This window comes from Lutra lutra, chromosome 7 (genome assembly GCF_902655055.1).
Source record: "Lutra lutra chromosome 7, mLutLut1.2, whole genome shotgun sequence".
In the NCBI taxonomy this organism is placed as follows: Eukaryota; Metazoa; Chordata; class Mammalia; order Carnivora; family Mustelidae; genus Lutra; species Lutra lutra.
Genome location: NC_062284.1, coordinates 81,352,735 through 81,363,713, shown reverse-complemented (window position 1 = coordinate 81,363,713; position 10,979 = coordinate 81,352,735). Strand labels below are relative to the sequence as shown.

The following is a 10,979-nucleotide window of genomic DNA, read 5'->3' as shown; positions in this document are numbered from 1 at the left end:
ATCTTACACTGCCAGAAAATAAGGGAGTGCTCAAAGAATGATGGAGGTGTGTCAGAAGGGCACAGAATAGTGAAATATTAGTGTAGACTATGGATAGTGGGTATATGACATATAAAACTCTTTCAAATTTTCTGTATTTTAAAAGTGTTTTATAAAAGATATTGCAAAAGAATTTAAAACACACAAAGACACAGAAACCAGCATGAATGGGGCTCCCCCAGACCAAACTTGGGATAATTTTAACATCAAAATAAACAATGATAGAAATAGATTATGACCCATTTAATAGGAAACTCTGAATTTATAGATATAGACAATTAAATTAAAATTTTGATGAGAAAATACATAATTTCAAAGACCCTCCCCCCACAAAATACTTATTAATTACAAAGGGGAAATAAGTAACTTTACAGTGCAGAAGCCTGGTAGATACTACTTTATTAAAACAAACATTAATAATGAGACTAATTAAAATGTGCCACTTGATAGGATGCAATTTTTTTACTTTTATTTTTTACATATTTTATGTATTAATAAATAAATGTCCGAGAAAGAACCCAAGCTGGGGAAACTGCAGGCAGAAGTACCCTGCTGAGCAAGGAGCCCAATGGGGGACTCAATACCAGGACCCTGGGCCAAAGGCTTAACCAACTGAGCCACCCTGGCATCTGATAGAATGCCACTGTTACCAAACTCAAACTTCTCCATGCACTTGATGCACAGTAAGCCAACATCTTGGACATGAGTTTTTCTAGCTAAGAAAGCTAAAAAAAAAAAAAAAAAAGCTAAAAAAGCTTTAAGAAAGCTAAGAAAGCCCTCTCCTTGGGCTGCCCTGTGAGAAGGGCAGCCCAAGGAGAAGGCAAGGAATTATTCTAAAGATTGCTGTGACCTGTTAAGCCTAGAGACAGCTTATATATGTTTGGGGAAGGAGGTGAATACACGAGAGGAGGGTGAGGGGTTTCTTGACACCTTGAAGGGAGGGAAGCTTGAAACAACCTGGAGGTGTGCATTCTTCTGGATAATGAGGCATCCTTTGGGACCTTGTAAGATCAGGTATGTCAGATAATTTCAAGACTAATGTTATCGGTGAGACCCCATTAGGTTTCTAAAATCAGTGGGTAAACTGGGAGTAGGAGTAGAAAAACCTAAGTTAATGATTGGTAAGAGGTGCATAAAACAGGGGCGCCTGGGTGGCTCAGTCGTTAAGCATTTGCCTTCCGCTCAGGTCATGATCCCCTGGGATCAAGTCCCACATCAGGCTCCCTTCCTGGCCGGAAGCCCGCTTCTCTCTCTCCCATTCCATCTGCTTGTGTTCCCTCTCTCACTGTCTCTCTGTCAATTAAATAAATAAATGAAATCTTAAAAAAAAAAAAAAGGTTCATAAAACATAAGGAACAAAACAATATGTGCAGCTAAGTTAATAATGCAACTAATACAACTATAGTTCTGCTTTTGCTTTCAAAACAGTTTGAGAAACCAAGCATCTGGCCTCAGAATTAGAACACAGCATTACTTTTGTGACAGTCCTGTCATAAACACTTAGCTTGATTCTAATCATAAATATACATCAGACAGATGGAAAGTGAAAGCCATTCTACAAAATAATTGGCCGGGAATCTTCAAAAGTGTAAAGGATATGAAAGTAAAGGTAAGACTGAGGAAGTGTTCCAGATTGAAAGCAACTAAAGATACATGACAAGTAAACACAATGCTTGATTCTAAACTGAATAATTTTTTTCCATAAAAAAAATTACTGGGACAATTGGCTAAATGTAATGTATCATGTAAATGTTTTGATTTTGGTAGATGGTGATTACATAGTTGAGGGTGATTATTAGTAAGACACACACTTAAGTATTTAGGAATAATACGGCATCATGTCGGCAACTTAAATAGCGAATGGTTCAGGAAAAATGTTCGTTGTCCTATAGTTGCAACATTATTGTAACCTTGAGACTGTTTCAAAATAAACACTGAAAATTATATTCAGAACGCTGAGTATACTGGAAAAACTCACTTGATTTGGAGCCAAATGGCTGTGAATCCCAATTCCACCACTGACTCTGTGTGTGACCCTGAGTAAGGCGCTTTGTCAGGCCCCAGCGTCTCTGCTCTAAAACCAGGAGTAGCTCCACAAAGCTCTCTAGGGTCTCTTCCTTGTTTAACGTAACACCATCCACACCCACAGCACTCCCTGCCTGAATTTCTTCAGACTCCGTACGTCTTGGCCTTCAGATGCTCCAGTGCAGCCCTTAAGGATTCTGGCTGGCGATGACAACAGACAAAAATAGTTGTGGCCAAGATCTACCGACGGCATAGCCACCGCCCCCGCCTCAATTAACTTGGGCAGCACTCTCCCCCATCGCTCTTTCGGCGGTGGAGCAATCACGCCTGCCAGAGTGGGTGCTCGATGGCTCGGCGGCAGGCTGAGGGGGCCTAGAATCGGCGGCGCGGCGCAGGGCGCGCTCCCAATCGCTGGCTCCCGCCGCGCTCGCGGGCTCCGAGCTTTCCGGCTCCGCCCCTCGCGCGCCCCTCCCGCCGCACTGTCTCGCAGTCGCCGCCGCCGGCGAGTCTCGGCGCTGCCCTGCTGTTTTGTGGAGCCGGTAACGTGGCAGGACTGGGAAGGGCACTGAGCCGTGGGGGACCCAGAAGGTGAGCAGTCTGGGATCCTGGGAGTGAAGACGCTGCGGGCGCGAGGGGGGGCGGTGCCCGAGCTGCCTGTCCACTGGGAGGGACTTCACACCCGGGCCTGCACTGTGAGTTGGGCGGCTTGGGGGTCCCCAGGGTGGTCGCGGCTGCGGAGTGGTGGAGAAAGAGGGGAGCCTGAGTGCAGGAATGCGTGGAGGGATTAGGTGTCGTGCTGAAGGGGTCAGAACTCGCTGAGGAGGGACTGGACTGGTGCGCGGGGACGACCGAAATGGCCAGTGCGGTCAGTCTTCCTGTCCCCTGGCTCCGGGGAAGTCTGGTTTTACCGGAGCACAACAGGTAGGCGTGAACTCTGCCCGCCGGCGGGAGCCCGGCACTCCTGGCCTGTGGAGAAAGGTCGGAAGGTCTGAACCCGACTGGCCGGACCCGCCCAAGTGGCGCCCATTGCGCCCCAGGTCCGTCGGGAGCGGGGCTCCAACCCGGGCTTCGGGCGAGGCTCTCTGAGCGCCCGCACCTCACCCTCAAGGCGGGTTTCCAGAAGCGCTCTGGAAAAGGGAGTGGATATTGCCTTCTACGTGAGGACTAATTTCCAGTTCTCTTCGAGAAAAAAAAGCCTTTGCTGGAGAAGCATTTGCTTAGTGTGAGGAAACATTTCCTCTTACCGTACTCTCGGCCAGCGAAGCGTCATTTCGAGTGATTATCAAGTGTTTAGGAACTTGATAAAGTGCTTTATGGTACTTACTGGTCACAGTAATGTATAGCTCTGGCAAGTTAAGATGATTTTTCTAACTGTCAAGTCAGATAATAGAAGCCAGATTATTTGAGCTCCTTCCTTAAGGATCATAATTATACATTATTTTTATGTGCGTTTATTTATTCAAATATTCAGCACCTTTTGTGTGTAGGCTTTGCAATCAGAAGGAACTTGGAGCCTAGAGGAGATGCTGAAAGGAGGGGGGAGAATGTACCCACAAATACTGTTAAGAACTTTTGGAGAAAGTAATCTACTGAGGTTAAAGTGTAAGGAAAGCAGAAGTCTCCTTAAAGCTGAGCATTAGATGGATGGGGAGAGAAGAATTTATCTTTTTTCATTTCCACATGTTTTAAAAATTGTGTCTTTAATAAAATCATTTTAGATCAACAGTGAAGCTGAGACTTGTCTTACATTTTAATACCATCGATTTTTTTTCCTTAATGGGTAAGCAGACAGGGTTTATAACATAAAAATAGTGACAATTAAAAAAGTATTGGACGTTTGATTTGTCTTAGAATGCAGTTATTTTATATAGAGAGCTATAATACAGGAAAAGATTTCTGACAGTCAGGAGACCTGAATTTAAGTACTTTTTTTTTTTTTAAGATTTTATTTATTTATTTGACAACAGAGATCACAAGTAGGCAGAGAAGCAGGCAGAGAGAGAGGAAGAAGCAGGCTCCCTGCTGAGCAGAGAGCCCAATGGGGGGCTTGATCCCAGGACCCTGGAATCATGACCTGAGCCAAAGGCAGAGGCTTTAACCCACTGAGCCACCCAGGCGCCCTAAGTACTTTTGTTTTTAAGCAATGCATCTGTCTTCCATCCAGGTTTCCTTCAAAAAGGGGATTGAAGCCATTTATAACTTTTTTTTTTTAGCTTTTCTTAATTATCTTATGAACAGAATAAAGGTTAAACTGGATTTGTTTAGGCCCCTTACTGTTCTAAAATTCTTTTGTTCTAAATCTTGGATAACTAGTTTAATGACCTCTGCATTTCAAAGAAAAGAAAAGAAAAAAGCCTTTTTTTGGAGCTTGTATATAATGTATCACTAATCTTAAAACCCTGGTATGGTTCTAATTGCACTAAATAAAATGTTTTATATGTCTACTTCTTCAATAACTTAGTTATACTTATTGCCTGGATAATGCTTCTCTGTGGGTAAATATACCAGTATCTGTTTATATCCTTTTGTGTTTGTATGATATCTGTATGATGAATATATACGTGTTTTTGTGTATATACCCAAAATATACCTCGTTTATTTAGTACATTTTTTACATAAGTAAAATTATCAGAAAGTTGAAATTACCTATTGAAACACCAAGAAAAAATTTTTTTCTTTAATATTTTGGGAGGAGAGCTGGAAAGGAAAAAATGGAAAGAAAGACATATAGGTACAGAGTCCCTTCATCTTAATTCCAGTGTGGAAAGGCTCTGGAAAGTTTTTTTCTTAACTCATTTGGCAGCAAAATATAATGCAAACTGATATAAAGCTATTTATAGTTATTATTTAATCCCACCTTATGTGAATGTTTTATCTTTTGCTGCTGAAATATCAGTGAATTTGATTGCCAGAGTGTTGCCCCAGACTGTTTTGGGAGGTTAGAGGTAATAGATGGTATGTTCACTGTATTACTTGGGTGCAGCCATAACGGTGGCTGCCAAAAGGCAGAGGAATAATGGAGTTGTTCCAGGGAGCTCTACTTGCAAAGTTAGGAGTGTAGCTGGGGATCTGGCAGATAGTAAGAAGCAGTGTCTGTCAATAAAACCCCTTCAGTAGGGCTCCAGGAAGGTCAGAAATGTAGCTAAGTTCTAGGCTGCATATTCCATAGGATATGTTTGCTGTGAGTTAGAAGGGAGAGCCTTGAGGAAGAGCCAAGATGTCAGACCATAGTGTGGATTAAGGCTGATTCTGTGAATGCTAACCCTGATATAAGAGTCACAGTTTGAAGGGGGAGAAGGGGGAATATTGTAAGGTAGGCAGGGTCTAAACCAAGAAGCCCTAAGTGACAGATTTCACAAATAGCAAATACAAGGTTAGATTATTGGAAAACTGGGCAAGGATTCCTGGCCTCTGCTGATCTGGAAGAATAATGGCATCTGGTGCACTTTGCTTAGTAGTATTTAGTAGTCTCATGTTGCCCTACTTTTTAAAATGTCTCTGCTTTATTAAATAGTATTTTGGTTGCTTCCATCACCATTAGCATCCTGCTTTAACTTCCTGCTTTGATCTCAATGACTTTGCTCTTTCACTTTTAATATGATATTCTTTTCCACTCTAGCTAGAATCCAGATAACTGGATTATTAATCTTGCCTAAACTAAGAATGAACAGGCTGTGAGAGACCTCTCAAGAGACTTAGATTAGGAAAGTTCATGATCTTTGAAATAATTAATTACTGTATTTCCTTTAAAAAAAACAAAATAAAGGGACGCCTGGGTGGTTCCGTGGGTTGAGCCTCTGCCTTCAGCTCGGGTCATGATCTCAGGGTCCTGGGCTCTCTGCTCAGTTTAGACCTCCTCCCTGCCCCCCCACAACACATCTCGTAGGGCTCGCTGCTCAGCGGGGAGCCTGTTTCCTCCTCTCTCTCTGCCTGCTTCTCTGCCTGCTTGTGATCTGTATCTGTCAAATAAATTAATTAATTAAAAAAAAAACACACAAAACAAAGCAAAACAAAAAACTTTCTTTTCTTCTTACTGGAGTTGTAACTTGGTGTACCAAGTGGTGAGGTTGTTTAGACAGTTACTTTCAGATGAGTGAGGTGGGAGATAAAAGAAGGATAAATTTTCTATCTTAAAATATGCCTTCTGGCACTCCTCAATGCCCAGAATGAAATCTGTCTTCCTAGAGGGAGATGGAAGAGTTGGTTTGCGGAACAAAGAGTGATAAAAATTGTCAAGAATATCCAAAGACTGGGGCTCCTGGGTGGCTCAGTGGGTTAAAGCCTCTGCCTTCAGCTCAGGTCATGATCCCAGGGTCCTGGCATCATTGGGCTCTCTGCTCAGCAGGGAGCCTGCTTCCCTCTCTCTCTCTGCCTACTTGTGATCTCTGTCTGTCAAATAAATAAACTCTTTAAAAAAAAAAAAAAAGAATATCCAAAGACTGAACTAACACAGTTGGTACTTATTGATTTACTGTCTAGATGGAAAGAGTCCTTTGAAAGTTGATGTCTCTAGAAGACCTCACACTTTAACAAAAAGCCTCAAAGTACCGACATAAGAGGAGAATGAAGTGATGAAAAAGAATAATAAAGTTATAATGATTAGATGCTTCAGTGGCTATGGCAGTACCTGTCAGTAATAGTGATTAGAGACACTTATGAAGAAGCTGTATGAAGTAGTTGAAGGAACATGAACATTGAAACCAGACAGATGGAGGCATTATCTTACTCTGCTTTAAATAACATCTTGACCTTGGACATGTTTCTTGTTACCATCATCTGTAAAATGAGGGTAATAATAATCAAGTTTCAGTGTTAGAAGGATTAAAAGTTTCTACTTTTAAGTGAATTGTCACAAAAAATGTTAGGTCCTTCTCAGATAACTGCCTTAGAGTTGGTTTGTACTGCTGAGTTCCCCTTGCTTCCCCACAACACTTCCTTTTACCCTTCAGGGATTTTCTCTTTTGTAATCTGGAATGAGAATTGGCAGAACCAGTAGGACTTCAGTGGGGCCCCCGTTGGCAGCCTCCTTCAGTTAATTCAGTTTCTGTCATTTTTCTCATCCCTAACAGTGATCTGTAGTACCTCAGAAAAACAGAAGAGGAAGGCAAAGTAAGTCACGTCCCTGCTTGTGTTTCTTATGCCAGTTCATAAATTTCCCCGTAATTCCTACTTCTTTCCTTTTTCATCCTAACTTCTGTATCTCATAGGATGTGTTTTCCGTTGGTTCTTGGAGCTGTGTGCATCTGCCATTCCTGTTGGTTTGTATGCAGTGATAAGCAGCATTCTCCCCATCCCTACCAAGTTTGCAGGAAACAGTCTTGGAATCTTGCTGTACTTGATGTTTTTTCATTATATATTAAAATATGATAGTGCAGTGACTGGGCATGTTACAAGTTAGACTTTGTGTGAAATGACAAAAAACATGACTTAAGTTGATTTTTATGAGAATTTGTAGTCAGAATTCCCCCCAAAATGTTTAATTTATGGCACAACAAGCTGTTTTTAGTTTGGAAGTTGTGTGATGTGAAACTTAGTTATAAGTAGGAATAACACACGTTTTTATGTGAACTTTTATACTAGGTTAATTAAAAGCATCTTTTCTTTTATTCATATTTTAGGAGTCGCTAAGAGAAGATTTTGTTTATATTTAGAATATTTAATGTTAAATAATTTGATCCAAAATACTAATTAGAAGTGGCTACTTTTAATTAAGTGTGATATTAATTTGTTATATAGTCTTCTAATAAAAATCCTATCATAGTATGAATAAAAAGAAGTATTTAAATTTATTGATTTATAGTATTTAATGATGTTATTTCAAAGATTGTGTTCTGTAGAACACTAGTTTCACAACATTCCCAGCTCGGGGGGGGGAACGTAGTGGGATGCTTGAGTGGCTCAGTCAGTTAAGCATCTGACTCTTGGTGTGGGCTCAGGTCTTGATCTCAGGGTCATGAGTTCAAGCCCCATGTTGGGTTCACACTGGGCGTGGAACCTATTAGGGAGAAAAAGAGGGAGGGAGGAAGAGAGAAAGAGAGAAAGAAAGAGGTAGAGTTTGGGAAGATGTCTGTAGTTAAAACACTGAGTACTATATATACATGCCCTCCTGGCAGTATATAATGCCCATTGCCACATTACATGTATGGAGACGCTGTGTAGGAAAGAAACTGCCAATTTGGCATTTTCTAAAAGTATTTGGTTTTAGACCTCCTCCCTGCCCCCCCCCCCACAACACATCTTCATTCTTTGGTATTACTGTTCTATAAAAACACTTCAGGAAACACTGCTTTACCTACAGGACCCTCTCTTAATATGTAAGCTTCTGCACTTGTAGTTTTCATAATTATAAATTTTTTTAAGTAAACTCTACCCCCCAACAATGTGGAACTCGAACTTACCACCCAGAGATCAAGAGTCACATGATCTGACTGAGCCAGTCAGGTACTCCTTTAATTATATTTTTTAATGAGAATCTAATATTTGAATATGCCAAAATTTATTTTTTCTTTCAAAATTTATTTAACCATTTCTCTAATGTTGGACTTGGAATTTTCCAGTCACCACCTTTATAGGGCTATAATCAACACTAATGCTTCTGATATTTTCCTTTATCTTTCTTTAACATGAATTTTCTTTTTCTTTTTTTTTTAAGATTTTATTTATTTATTGACAGAAAGAGAGCAAATGAAAACAGGGGGAGTGGCAGGCAGAAGGAAGGGGAGAAGTAAGCTCTGGGCTGAGCAGAGAGCCTGATGGGGGTGGCTTGATTCTAGGACCCTGGCGTCATGAACTGAGCCAAAGGCAGATGCTAAACCAACTGAGCCACCCAGGCACCCCTTCTTTAGCATGAATTTTCAAAAGCAGGATGCTTTTGTCAGATAACTTTGATATTTTTATGATTTCTGGTATATTTTCCAAAAGAGTACCTCTTTGTGCTGTCACTAGGAAACTATTAGGTTTTCTAAATTCTTAGTGTTGGCTTTTAAAGTTTTTGTACTTATCGTATTTAGATTTAATGTACATGTGATTTTGAGCCATTCAATTAAATTCTTTTTGGGCTTTATTCATAGTACACTAAACATTTTAAAATATATATTTTTTATTTTTTTAAATATTTTATTTATTTATTTGATAAAGAGATCACAAGTAGGCAGAGAGGCAGGGAAGCAGGATCCCTGCTGAGCAGAGAGCCCAATGTGGGGTTCGATCCCAGGACCCTGAGACCACAACCCGAGCCGAAGGCAGAGGCTTAACCCACTAAGCCACCAGGTGCCCCAACATTTTAAAATATTAACTAATAATAACTTATTTTTATTTTTAAGGTTGTTAATAAAGAAGGAGACTAAGATTAGGTTCATCCCTAATAATATCATGGGTTTGAATGTCATTGTCATTCTCCTGCTTTCTAAAGCAGTTTCAGTTGCTATAGCTTATCTAAAAATATCAAGATAAATTTTTCTTATCCAGTTTAATAGAAGAAATTTAGGAGAGTAGTGGATGTTAATCAGCTATTAAAATCATCCATATTATAAGCTAGCCTGAGTATTTTTACCTAAAAATTAATAGTGTTAGTGGGGATTTGATGGTAGTGGTTAAATGAAAAATCCATTTGTTTATAGCACCCCAACCTTTAGAGATTCTGATTTGATTGTTTTAGACTTGGCTTTGGTATTTTTTTTTTTTTAAAGCAGCTAGAATTATGAACCACTTGTCTGCATTGTTACAGGCCTGCTATCATGATACACTTAGTTTCCTTTAATTTTAAAAACTTACCTATCTTCTTTGTGTTGTTCCGCTTGCTATTTTCAGAACACTCCCTCTTTAATTCTTTGGACTCCTTATCCTTGGAAGAGTTAGAAGATGAAGCCAATTTTGTGATTCACTGAAAGATGTTGGGTAAATAGAGAAGGAGCCCAAATGTAGAGTAATGATCTCTCCCCTCCCCATGCCATTTATTCTGCATATTTTGTTCCTTACATTTTCATGTAAAAATTCTGTTTTTCCTTCTGCCTCCTGTGGAAAGGCTTCCTAGCAGTGAGGAAAGAGAATATCTTACTAGTTTCTTTATCCATAAAATGAGGACCAGTAGTATCTTCCTTGCTTTTTTCCTTGTGATGATTAGAGATGGTATAAGTTAAGCACCTAAAAAGTTCCTGGCTCAGTGAGTAGTAGCTGCTATTGCCATTGTGATTTGGGAGTCTCCTAGGAAGGTGAAAGGCATAGCCAGAAACTACAACAGCAGCCTATACATGTGTCCTCCTCATTTGTGATAACCGAGATGATGCCGACAAATGGTACTATGAATTTTAAAAGTTAGAAATCTAACAGAAGTTTAGTTTGTTTACTGGATTTTAAGGGTTTCATTTTAAAAGCTTTAAAATCACTAAAAATTTGGAGATAGAGAAAAAAAACATTATCCATGCTACTACTCCAGTAATTAATGTTAAGATTTTTTTTTTTTTAAAGATTTTATTTATTTATTTGACAGACAGAGATCACAGTAGGCGGAGAGGCAGGCAGAGAGAGAGAGAGAGCAGGAAGCAGGCTCCCCGCTGAGCAGAGAGCCTGATGTGGGGCTCAATCCCAGGACCCTGGGATCATGACCCGAGCCGAAGGCAGAGGCTTTAACCCACTGAGCCACCCAGGTGCCCCTAATGTTAAGATTTTTAAGTCATGATTTAGAAAAATGTCAGAAGAATCTCACAATCTTAAGTGATAGCCGGAGAAGCCAAACATTTTAAAGACCATAAATATAATGGAAGAAGTGCTATACTGAGGGAAAACAGTGTAAGAATAGGAGAATTAATCATGGAAGCTTTCCTGAAGGAAGTGGTTCTTTTAGCTGAATTTTACTATTTTTTTTAAAGATTTATTTATTTATTTTAGAGAGCAAGTGTGTATACAGGAGAGGGGCA

General features: G+C 40.0%; 1 protein-coding gene across 15 annotated transcripts in view; it reads left to right on the top strand.

Moving 5' to 3' along the window:
- Positions 1–2,512: 2,512 nt before the first annotated feature.
- HEATR5A (HEAT repeat containing 5A) overlaps positions 2,513–10,979 on the top strand; it is a 116,565-nt gene continuing 108,098 nt past the window's right edge. For 4 of the 15 annotated variants that reach the window (XM_047737933.1, XM_047737936.1, XM_047737937.1 and 1 more), the window contains exons 1-2: positions 2,522–2,603; positions 7,134–7,173. The gene's annotated coding sequence lies outside the window, so the exon portion shown is untranslated. Of the gene's footprint in view, positions 2,653–6,130; positions 6,134–7,133; positions 7,174–10,979 lie in introns of all 15 variants that reach the window. The other 11 variants (XM_047737928.1, XM_047737924.1, XM_047737925.1 and 8 more) reach the window with 7 other exon arrangements.